Source organism: Sciurus carolinensis, chromosome 5 (assembly GCF_902686445.1).
Source record: "Sciurus carolinensis chromosome 5, mSciCar1.2, whole genome shotgun sequence".
Lineage (NCBI taxonomy): Eukaryota > Metazoa > Chordata > Mammalia > Rodentia > Sciuridae > Sciurus > Sciurus carolinensis.
In genome coordinates, this window is record NC_062217.1 from 32,869,916 (window position 1) to 32,882,082 (window position 12,167).

The window sequence follows — 12,167 nt, forward strand, 5'->3', positions numbered from 1 at the left end:
TAGTGGAGAAATAGGCAGATCCCTGGAAACGGAGTGTGAGCCTTAGCTAACTCCATGTACAGTCATGCACACATGATGACATTTCAGTCAATAACAGACCATGTATCAATGGTGGCCCCGTGTGGTTATATTACCTAGTAACTGCATAGCTGTTTTGCCTTAGTTGTTCTAAGTACAGTCTGTGAGGGTCACACAGTGATGAAATTGATGAATAATGCTTTTCTCAGAATGTTTCCCTGCCATTATCATGCATGACAGTACTAAGTTTATGGTTTGGGGCAAGTTATCTCACCTCTTTACCTCAGTTTCCACATCTATCCAAAGAGATAATAATATCTATTCAGGAGGTATTTTGTTGGGATTAAAAGATGTTGTTTGAAGCACTTTTGAAATGATAAAGCCTATATTATATGGAAGATTTTAGGGACTATGGTAAGTGGAGTAAGAAATGTCCAAATGGAATGATTTGGACATTCATAGAAGAGAAGACACTCCCTGCATGTGTTACAGCTGATGATTTTACTCTTTGTGTGGGCATAGAAGCCACCTGCTGTGGTGCACACCTGAAATCTCAGCAACTCTGGAGGCTGAGGCAGCACAGAAAGATGTAAAATCACAGTTCCCTACAAATTATCTCAGAATCTCTTTCAGGTCAAACAGTAAAGGAGGAATAAATAAATAAATAAATAATTTTATTTCTTGAACCATAGCCTAGGTAGAAAACTACTTATACAGATAAGAAAATCTTGTAAATCTTTAGCCCCAAAGTACTTTAGAACTCAAAAACAAAGAAACAATCAAAGCCATTGTGAGAGCTGTACTTGTTCATTTAGGTTGAGCTTAAAACCCCTTATACCATTATCAAATCCCTTCCAACTCCAAAATAAACTGCATACGTGAATAATTTTTGAATTGCAGCAAGTTTTTCACGCTTGTGAATAAGTCAATTCTGTTACTATTTTATAACCTGAATAAAATTGTAAAGGAATGCTGATTTTAGTCCAAAAAAGGCATTTTATCAGAATTCTTAGAGCATTCCTTACCCATCCATACTTGTGAATCATGGGTGCAAAAACACAGACAGAAAAATTGTCAGAAAATGTAAATGTCTTTAAAAACACCTCTATGTGAGAAATCATTAGCATAAAATGGTGAGGCAAGTAAAAATGAATTGCATAGATAACAGCAAAACAGACATTACTCTTGAAGCAATTTGACTAGGATTTGCATTTATTTGAATGAGAGAAATAATTGCTAACATCTATTGAATGTTTGCTTTGCAATAGATAGTTGTAGTCATTATACCCTTATTAATTCATTGAATCCTCACAACACGATGAATTACAATTACCTCCATTTTATAGAGGCACAGAAAGACGATCCCACCCAAGCTTCCCAAATGGAACTTAAAGCCAGGATTTACAGCGGGGGACTCTGGCTTGAGAAGTCATGTCCTTAGACACAAACCATACCGCTTTCAGACCCTCTCTTGATGGGAAGGGGAGTATTTATTAAAGTTGTGGCATCCAGAGGACACCAGAAAGGAGGTGGCTCTCATCCTTGAACTGGGGCTCTGAAGACAGCATGCTTCAATCTGTCACTTATTAAATGATCCCTTCTCAATTTCCCTTAAGTGTCCATATAGCCGAAGAGAATTTCTACATTCAAAGAATTAAAATCGCTGAGGAAGTTGCAAAGTGAGATATAATTATAACTCCACAGGGAGTTAAATTCTAGAAAGTATTTAAACCTATATATCAAGACCTTTTGTTGAATTTAAGCAAAAAGAGATAAAAAGAAAAGAATGTAACTATTTCTATAAGTAATTTGGTTATGTTTTAAAAAAAAGCTAATGGACTTTGAGACAGAACACAAACAATATTGATACAGAACCCTATGATAATTCTGGTATGGTTAAAAATTAGTAAATGATTAACCAAGGCAAAGAATACATTGCAAAAGTAACGTACCTACACTACAGATGCAAACTGACGGGGGAAGAGAGAAAGAGAACAAATTGGTAGCAGATTTACCTTATAAAACCAATAAGACTATTAGAAGGAAAAAAATGTTGGTAACTAAACTTTTCCCAAGGGAGTTCATGCTTCCAATCCAGACCATGGCTTGTTTATGGCAATTGTTCTCAAAGTGTGGTCCCCAAACCTGGCAACTTATTAGAAATGCAAATTTTCTGGTCCTACCCCAGACCTCCTGAATTAGAAACTCTAAGCAGGCCCCAGCAATCTTTAACAAGCCCTTTAGGGTTCTGATACACCCTCAAGTTTGGAATCTTAGTTTACAGTTTAATTTAACTTGGAGGGCCCTACTTAGATAGCCAACTTGTATTTAAAAAAAAAAAAAAAAATCCTTTATTGAACTAAATGTTCCTCTGAGAAGTATCCGAGAATTTCAGTTTCAAAAGAAGACTATAGCCTTCTGCTTATGGCCAAAATGTAATTACAGAAACTGCATTTATCATTCCAAGGAAACAACAACAATAACGAGAGTGGAGGGGAGGGAGAGGAAGAAAGAGAGAGGGAGAGAGAGAAAAGCTAAGAAAAAAAAAAAAAAAACAGGCAAAATAATTTTTTTTGGAAAATTACATACAGCAAGTAACAAAAGACAGTAATTACTGAAAGACAGAAAGCAAACATAGTGAGCCTCTTAATTGCCCCAGCTTCCTTCTTTGGCAGAGTTTCTAGGGTATGATACAAGAAGAGGGAACCATACCAGACCCTAGCATACCTATTTCCAGGATAAAAGAAAAACTAGCAAACCTAAATACAAGATGGGAAAAGTTTTGAACATATACTTCACCAAAGAATTTTCACATAGGTGACAAATAAGTGCATGAAAACACTAGGGAAACTAAAAATCACAATGAGATATAGCAGTAGACCTATTCAAAAGACTGAGACAAAAAAGACTGACTATACCAAGTGTTGGCAAGGATCCAAGTGACTGGAATTCATATATTCTGCTGGTGAGAACATACAATGGTGTGGTCATTTTGGTAATTTCTTAAAAACATAGATAAACACCCATGATATGATCAAGTAATTTCATTCCAAGATAAGACTCAAGAGATGTGAAAGCATATGTCTATACAAAGACGTATACAAATATTCTTCGCAGTTTTATTTGTAATAGACATAAAATTGGAAACAACCCATCAACCCTTGAGTAACAAATCTGTTTTAGCTGAATGAACTACTGATAACACTCAATGACACAGATGAATCTCAAAATAATAATGCTGAATGAAAGAAGCCAGTCCAAAAGAAAAAAAAACACTACATACTGTGTAATTACATTTATATATAATTCTGGAAAATAAAAACTAAAGAATACTGACTCAGAGGGTGTCAATGATTAGGTGGATCAGAGGAAGGGAGGAGAAAGAGGCATGAGGAAAATCCTGGAGGTTTGGGATATGCTCATTATCTTAATTGTGGTGTCTATTTTGTGTTTCTTTTTGCCAAGTCTTGTTTTCCAGAACTGGAAAATCAACTGAAGAAAGGTAAACTCAATCCTGCATTGGCTGACAAAAGCTTCAGATGTATTTGCATGTTCATAGGAAACTTAAAATCTAAGGAAACTTCTAGAAAGAAAGAATCCTCTCTAGAGACAGACTCTGACTGTTCAGTAGGAGGGCAACTTTCTAGTGCTGTTCCAACCATGTTTCCCACATGGGTTATGACTTTGCTCCCAGGGAACCAAACCTAGGTAACACATCCATTAAAACTGGATTCTACACAGGATGGATAACTACTATGCCTATACATTATAAAAGCATCTTTTTCTGGTTACAATTTAAAAGTAACTAGTAGGGCACTGTTTTCTATTTTCAACCATTTTTCCCCCAATACTTGTATCATATTGAAACCAGTCTTGAAAATCAGGACTGAGTCCTCATTCCTCCACGTGTTAAAGATTAAACACCCAAGAAATGACAAGGCAAGAGTAAAAAGTAAATTTTATTTAAAAGACAGTACAGAGGCAGTCGCAGAGTGAGCTGGCGGCTGAGTCAGGCCGCCTACGTCACAGAGGTAAGCAGCGGGGAGGTAAGCAGCGGGGAGCTAACCCGCCCAGCCAGCAGGCCAAGGACAGACATCATAACTGAGTGACCCTGCATGACCCCTGCACCTAGGTCAGTGCCATCACTGGATGGTCATAGTTGCGGAGCAAGCTTGCGTCGCGGAGGTAGCAGGCGGGCACCCAACCCGCCTGCCTTGCAGAGCTGGGCAGCGGGTAGCCAACCCGCCCAACCACCAGGCCAAAGACAGACACCACCACTGAACAACCCCATCCAACGACCAAGCCGAGGTTTATTGCCATCAGGGAGTTAGCCAGAGGCTTCTTTATAAGCTGGTGCAGGCATTTTGAATTACTCCTGAGGGCATGGCCATCATCATTGGAAGGGCAACTCCCTTCCTGAGACACCAACAGGAGGCTAGAAGAACTTTGACAAGATTCAGGAGCCAAGAAGAGGAGGTATTGAGATACTCGGGACCAACTCAGAGTCACCAGGAAATATACTCCACCTGAGGGCCACCACCCATAGAAGGCCAGCTTCGTACTGGAGCACCGCAGTATCAACTTCCTCCAAGACTTCAGGCTACTGAAGGCTAAGAGGTGAGTTATGGGAAATTTACAGAGACAATATTAGTCAATAGAGGAAGTCTGCAAGATCCCAGAATTTCACTATTAGAACAATATGAGAAAACAAGGGAAGAAAATGTCCCGAACAAACCTAGATGGTATAGCAATAATATCCAATGACAGCATGGCAGAAGAAATGTCAAAAAGGGAGTTCAGAATGTACATAATCAAAACAATCAGGGAAGCAAACGATGAGAGGAAAGAGCAAATGCAGGCATTGAATGATCGCACCAATCGACAGTTAAAAGAGCAAATACAGGAAGCAAAAGATCATTTCAATAAAGAGTTAGAGATATTGAAAAAAAAAACAGAAATCCTTGAAATGAAGGAAACAATAAACCAAATTAAGAACTCCATAGAAAGCACAACCAATAGGATAGAACACCTGGAAGACAGAACCTCAGATATTGAAGACTAAATATTTAACCTTGAAAACAAAGTTGAACAAACAGAGAAGATGGTAAGAAATCATGAAAAGAATCTCCAAGAACTATGGGATATCATGAAAAGGTCAAATTTAAGAATTATTGTGATTGAGGAAGGCACAGAGAAATAAACCAAAGGAATGGACAATCTATTCAATGAAATAATATCAGAAAATTTCCCAAATCTGAAGAATGAAATGGAAAATCAAGTCCAAGAGGCTTATAGGACTCCAAATACACAAAATTACGACAGACCCACACCAAGGCACATTATTATGAAAATACCTAACATACAAAATAAAGACAAAATTTTAAAGGCTGTGAGAGAAAAGAACCAAATTACATTCAGGGGGAGACAAATACGGATATCAGTAGATTTTTCAATCCAGACCCTAAAAGCTAGAAGGGCCTGGAAAAACATTTTTCAAGCCCTGAAAGAAAATGGATGCCAGCCAAGAACCTTATACCCAGCAAAACTTACCTTCAAATTTGATGAAGAAATAAAATCCTTCCATGATAAACAAAAGCTAAAAGAATTTACAAAAAGAAAGCCAGCATTACAGAACACATTCAGCAAAATATTCCATGAGGAAGAGGTGAAAAACAAAGGAGCAAATCAGCAAAGGGAGGAATTATCCTAAAGGAATTGTTAAATAAAGGAAGAACCAAGACATGTCAAAAAAAAAATTAAAAAATAAAATTAAAAAAATGAACCAAATGACCGGGAATACAAATCATATCTCAATAATAACCCTGAATGTTAATGGCCTGAATTCATCAATCAAAAGACATAGACTGGCAGATTGGATTAAAAAGAAAGATCCAACAATATGTTGCCTGCAAGAGACTCACCTCATAAAAAGAGATATCCATAGACTGAAGGTGAAAGGATGGGGAAAAACATACCATGCACATGGACTCAGCAAAAAAGCTGGGGTATCCAACCTCATTTCAGATAATGTGCACTTCAAGCCAAAGTTAGTTAGAAGGGATAAAGAAGGACATTTCATACTGCTTAAGGGAAGCATAAATCAGCAAGATATAACAATCATAAACATCTATGCCCCAAACAGTGGCTCATCCATGTATGTCAAACAAATCCTTCTCGATTTCAGAAACCAAATAAACCATAACACAATAATGCTAGGTGATTTTAACATGCCTCTCTCACCACTGGGCAGATCCTCCAAACAAAAATTGAACAAAGAAACCATAGATCTCAATAACACAATCAATAATTTAGACTTAACAGACATTTATAGAATATACCATCCAACAAAGAGCGAATACACTTTTTTCTCAGCAGCACATGGATCCTCTCTAAAACAGACCATATTTTATGCCACAAAGCTACTGTTAGCAAATACAAGAAGATAGAGACACTACCTTGTATTCTATCAGATCATAATGGATTGAAATTCGAAATAAATGAAAGAGTAAAAAACAGAAACTACTCCAACACCTGGAGATTAAACAATATGCTATTATATGATGAATGGATAACAGAAGATATTAGAAAGGAAATTAAAAAATTCTTAGAGGTAAATGAGAACAAAGACACATCATATCAAAATCTCTGGGACACTATGAAAGCAGTACTTAGAGGAAAATTTATTTCATGGAGCGCATTCAATAAAAGAAGTAAAACTCAACAAATAAACGACCTAACACTACAGCTCAAAGTCCTAGAAAAAGAAGAACAGAGCAACACCAAAAGTAGTAGAAGACAGGAAATAGTTAAACTCAGAGCTGAAATCAACGAAATTGAAACAAAAGAAACAATACAAAAAATTGACAAAATAAATAGTTGGTTCTTTGAAAAAATAAACAAAATTGATAAACCTTTAGCCACACTAACAAAGAGAAGATGAGAGAAAACCCAAATCACTAAAATTTGGAATGAACAAGGAAATATCACAACAGACACAAGTGAAATACAAAACATAATTAGAAGCTATTTTGAAAATCTAAACTCCAACAAAATAGAAAATTTTGAAGACGTCAACAGGTTTCTAGAGACATATGAATTGCCTAAACTGAACAAGGAGGACATACACAATTTAAATAGACCAATTTCAAGTAATGAAATAGAAGAAGTCATCAAAAGCCTACCAACAAAGAAAAGTCCAGGACCGGATGGTTCTCAGCCGAGTTCTACAAAACCTTTAAAGAAGAGCTCATTCCAATACTCCTCAAAGTGTTCCACGAAACAGAAGAGGAGGGAACCCTCCCAAACTCATTCTATGAAGCCAATACCACCCTGATACCTAAACCAGACAGAGACACATTGAGGAAAGAAAATTTCAGACCAATATCCTTAATGAACATTGATGCAAAAATTCTCAATAAAATTTTAGCAAATCGCATACAAAAGCATATTAAAAAGATAGTGCACCATGTTCAAGTGGGTTTTATCCCAGGGATGCAAGGTTGGTTCAACACCAGGAAATCAATAAATGTCATTCATCATATCAATAGACTTAAAGTCAAGAATCACATGATTATTTCAATAGATGCAGAAAAAGCATTTGACAAAATACAGCACCCCTTCATGCTCAAAACACTAGAAAAAATAGGGATAGTGGGAACATCCCTTAATATTGTAAACGCCATCTCTGCTAAGCCCATGGCTAATATCATTCTAAATGGTGAAAAACTGAAAGCATTCCCCCTAAAAACTGGAACAAGGCAGGGATGCCCTCTTTCACCACTTCTATTCAATATGGTCCTTGAAACTCTAGCCAGAGCAATTAGACAGACCAAGGAAATTAAAGGGATATGAATAGGAAAAGAAGAACTCAAACTATCCCTATTTGCTGATGATATGATTACATACTTAGAGGAAGCAGGAAATTCCACCAGAAAACTTTTAGAACTCATAAGTGAATTCGGTAATGTAGCAGGATATAAGATCAATGCACATAAATCTAATGCATTTTTATACATAAGTGATGAATCTTTGAAAAGAATAATTAGGAAAACTACCCCATTCACAATAGCTTCGAAAAAAATAAAATACTTGGGAATCAATCTCACAAAAGAGGTGAAAGACCTCTACAATGAAAACTACAGAAAGAAAGAAATTAAAGAAAACCTTAGAAGATGGAAAGATCTCCCATGTTCTTGGATAGGAAGAATTAATATTGTCAAAATGGCCATACTACCAAAAGTCCTATACAGATTCAATGCAATTCCAATTAAAATCCCAATGATGTACCTTACAGAAATAGAGCAAGCAATTATGAAATTCATCTGGAAGAATAAGAAATCCAGAATAGCTAAAGCAATCCTTAGCAGAAAGAGTGAAGCAGGGGGTATCGCAATACCAGATCTTCAACTCTACTACAAAGCAATAGCAACAAAAACGGCATGGTATTGGTACCAAAATAGAAAGGTGGATCAATGGTACAGAATAGAGGACACGGACACAAACCCAAATAAATACAATTTTCTCATACTAGACAAAGGGGCCAAAAATATGCAATGGAGAAAAGATAGCCTCTTCAACAAATGGTGCTGGGAGAATTGGAAATCCATATGCAACAGAATGAAACTAAACCCATATCTCTCACCATGCACGAAACTAAACTCAAAATGGATTAAGGATCTCGGAATCAGACCAGAGACCTTGCATCTTATAGAAGAAAAAGTAGGTCCAGAGTTTCAACATGTCGGCTTAGGACCAGACTTCCTCAACAGGACTCCCATAGCACAAGAAATAAAAGCAAGAATTAATAACTGGGATAGATTCAAACTAAAAAGCTTTCTCTCAGCAAAGGAAACTATCAGTAATGCGAAGAAAGAGCCTACAGAGTGGGAGAAAATCTTTGCCAATCATACTTCAGATAGAGCACTAATCTCCAGAATCTATAAAGAACTCAAAAAACTCTACACCAAGAATGCAAATAATCCAATCGACAAATGGGCTAAGGAAATGAACAGACACTTCACAGAAGAAGATCTACAAGCAATCAACAAACATATGGAAAAAGGTTCAACATCTCTAGTAATAAGAGAAATGCAAATCAAAACCACCCTAAGATTCCATCTCACCCCAATTAGAATGGCGATTATCAAGAATACAAGCAACAACAGGTGTTGGTGAGGATGTGAGGAGAAAGGTACACTCATACATTGCTAGTGGGGCTGCAAATTAGTGCAGTCACTCTGGAAAGCAGTATGGAGACTCCTTAGAAAACTTGGAATGGAACCACCATTTGACCCAGCTATCCCACTCCTTGGCCTATACCCAAAGGACTTAAAATCAGCATATTACAGAGATACAGCCACATCAATGTTCATAGCTGCTCAGTTCACAATAGCCAGATTGTGGAACCAACCTAGATGTCCTTCAATTGATGAATGGATAAAGAAACTGTGGTATATATATACAATGGAATATTACTCAGCCATAAAGAATGATAAAATTATGGCATTTGCAGGCAAATGGATGAAACTGGAGAATATCATGCTAAGTGAGATAAGCCAATCTCAAAAAACCAAAGGAAGAATGATATCGCTAATAAGTGGATGATGACACATAATGGGGGGTGGGAGGGGTTAGTGTTGGGTTGGAGTTGGGTTTAGGGAGGGGGGCAGGAATGGAGGAAGTAAGGACTGTATAGAGGGAGGGGAGGGGTGGGAGGGGTGGGGGGGAAGGGAAAAATGGCAGAATGAATCAAACAACATTACCCTATGTAAATTTATGATTACACAAATGGTATGCCTTTACTCCATGTACAAACAGAGAAACAACATGCATCACATTTGTTTACAATAAAAAAAAAGAGAAATGCAAATCAAAACTACCCTAAGATTCCATCTCATCCCAATTAGAATGGCGATTATCAAGAATACAGGCAACAACAGGTGTTGGCGAGGATGTGGGGAGAAAGGTACACTCATACATTACTGGTGGGGCTGCAAATTAGTGCAGCCACTCTGGAAAGCAGTGTGGAGATTCCTCAGAAAGCTTGGAATGGAACCACCATTTGACCCAGCTATCCCACTCCTTGGCCTATACCCAAAGGACTTAAAATCAGCATACTACAGAGATACAGCCACATCAATGTTCATAGCTGCTCAATTCACAATAACCAGACTGTGGAACCAACCTAGATTCCCTTCAATTGATGAATGGATAAAGAAACTGTGATATATATATACAATGGAATATTACTCAGCCATAAAGAATGATAAAATTATGCCATTTGCAGGCAAATGGATGAAATTGGAGACTATCATGCTAAGTGAGATAAGCCAAACCAAAGGACGAATGATCTTGCTGATAAGTGGATGATGACACATAATGGGGGGTGGGAGGGGTTAGTGTTAGGGTTAGAGTTAGGGTTAGGGAGTGGTGAAAGAATGGAGGAAGGACTGTATAGAGGGAAAAGAGGGGATGGGAGGGGTGGGGGGAAGGGAAAAAATAACAGAATGAGTCAAACAACATTACCCTATGTAAATTTATGATTACACAAATGGTACACCTTTACTCCATGTACAAACAGAGAAACAACATGTATCCCATTTGTTTACAATTAAAAAAGGAATATTTTGATGATTTATTATGAGAAAAATCTTAAGTAGGGAAAACAGGATAACGAGCTTCCCTTGTTTCTTCTGCATACCCACTCACTTCCTAAATAAACATCCCACCTCCTGAACCCTTGGGAAAAGCCATCTTTCAATTCATGCTCACCATTAAACAGAACCAAATGCTCATGTTTCTCAGGTTTTCTTGTGATGCTCTTCTTGGAAGAAGATTATCTTCATGGCCAACACCTGAACTTCTAAGCAGGCAGTCTCCTCTTGTCTCTATAGCAGGCCACATTCCTGAGGCTTCTGTGCCTTGGATTAGTAGGAACAGTGTGTGGCTCCTTCCTGCCATCCTCCCACACCTGCACCTGCCTGCCCAGACGCGGAGTTTCCATCAGAGCCCCTACAGCTCTCATGCACACAATTCGACACCTGACTCAGGTCCCAACTATGTCCTCTGGTCCTCTACAGAATCGTTTTATTCCTCCTATAAGAAAATTTTTGCTTGGAAGGGACCAGGAGACATCAACAATTAAGAGAGGAAAAGCATCAGGAAACTAGGATCATCTCTACATCTCAAGTAGTGGTAATAATGACTATGTACTGTAACCTTCTCATTTTAAAAATTATTTCATATTCTGAACACCTAGATGCCTGAAATTACAACAATAAGTAGCTTCCAGCAGTACAAATCTGTTTTTTGAAAAGATTTAACACTCTCAAAATTTGGTCATTAACTTTCTTTTAAGGATCTTTGAGATCTGGTTAAAACAGTATAGATATGAGCATGGAAATCCAGTCAAAAGGGTGGAAATGCCCTTCCCCTTCTGGACCAAAATTTCTGTCACATAGTTTTGACTTAAGAAATTGAGGAAACTTGGACCGGGGGTGTTGTTCAGTGGTTAGAGCACTTGCCTACTGTGCAAGAGTCCCTAAATTCAATCCCCAGCATTGCAAAAGAGCAAAGAAATTTAAGAAACTTGAGAAATTGCTAAAGAAATGGAAAAGCCCCTTGCCAGCTTTCTCCCTAATTCCTCTGTGAACACTGTGAGTCTTCATTAAGGCAAAATTGACACAGGAAGGACTTGACTAGATGTAAATGATGGAAACCTAACTCATACTGGGTGAAACAAAAATGAACTTCTTTAACTCATCAAAATGAAGTCAAGAGGCACATTTGGCAGCTGAATTCAGGAGTTCGGACAGTGTTCTCTAGCTCAGTCTCCAGCTCCTCAAACCTGCTTCTCTTTCCTGAGTAGCTTCATTCTCAGATGGCCTTTCTCCATGGTCCCAGAAAGGTCACACCTACTCTTTGACTTGTCCAGTTCACATAGGCAGAGACTTCAGAGGAAAGAGCAAGGCCTCCTCTTGCCCGCTGTCTGCATTGTTGAAGTCCTTCCCAGGGACCTTTCTCTATAGCATCTCAGACAATTGATCCTCTCCTTCTGCAGATTCTTTCCTCCCTTAATTTCTGTGTTACTATGTTCTTTGTTTCCCTTCTCAATTCTCTTTCTTTTTATGCCTCCTAAATTTGGGCATTTC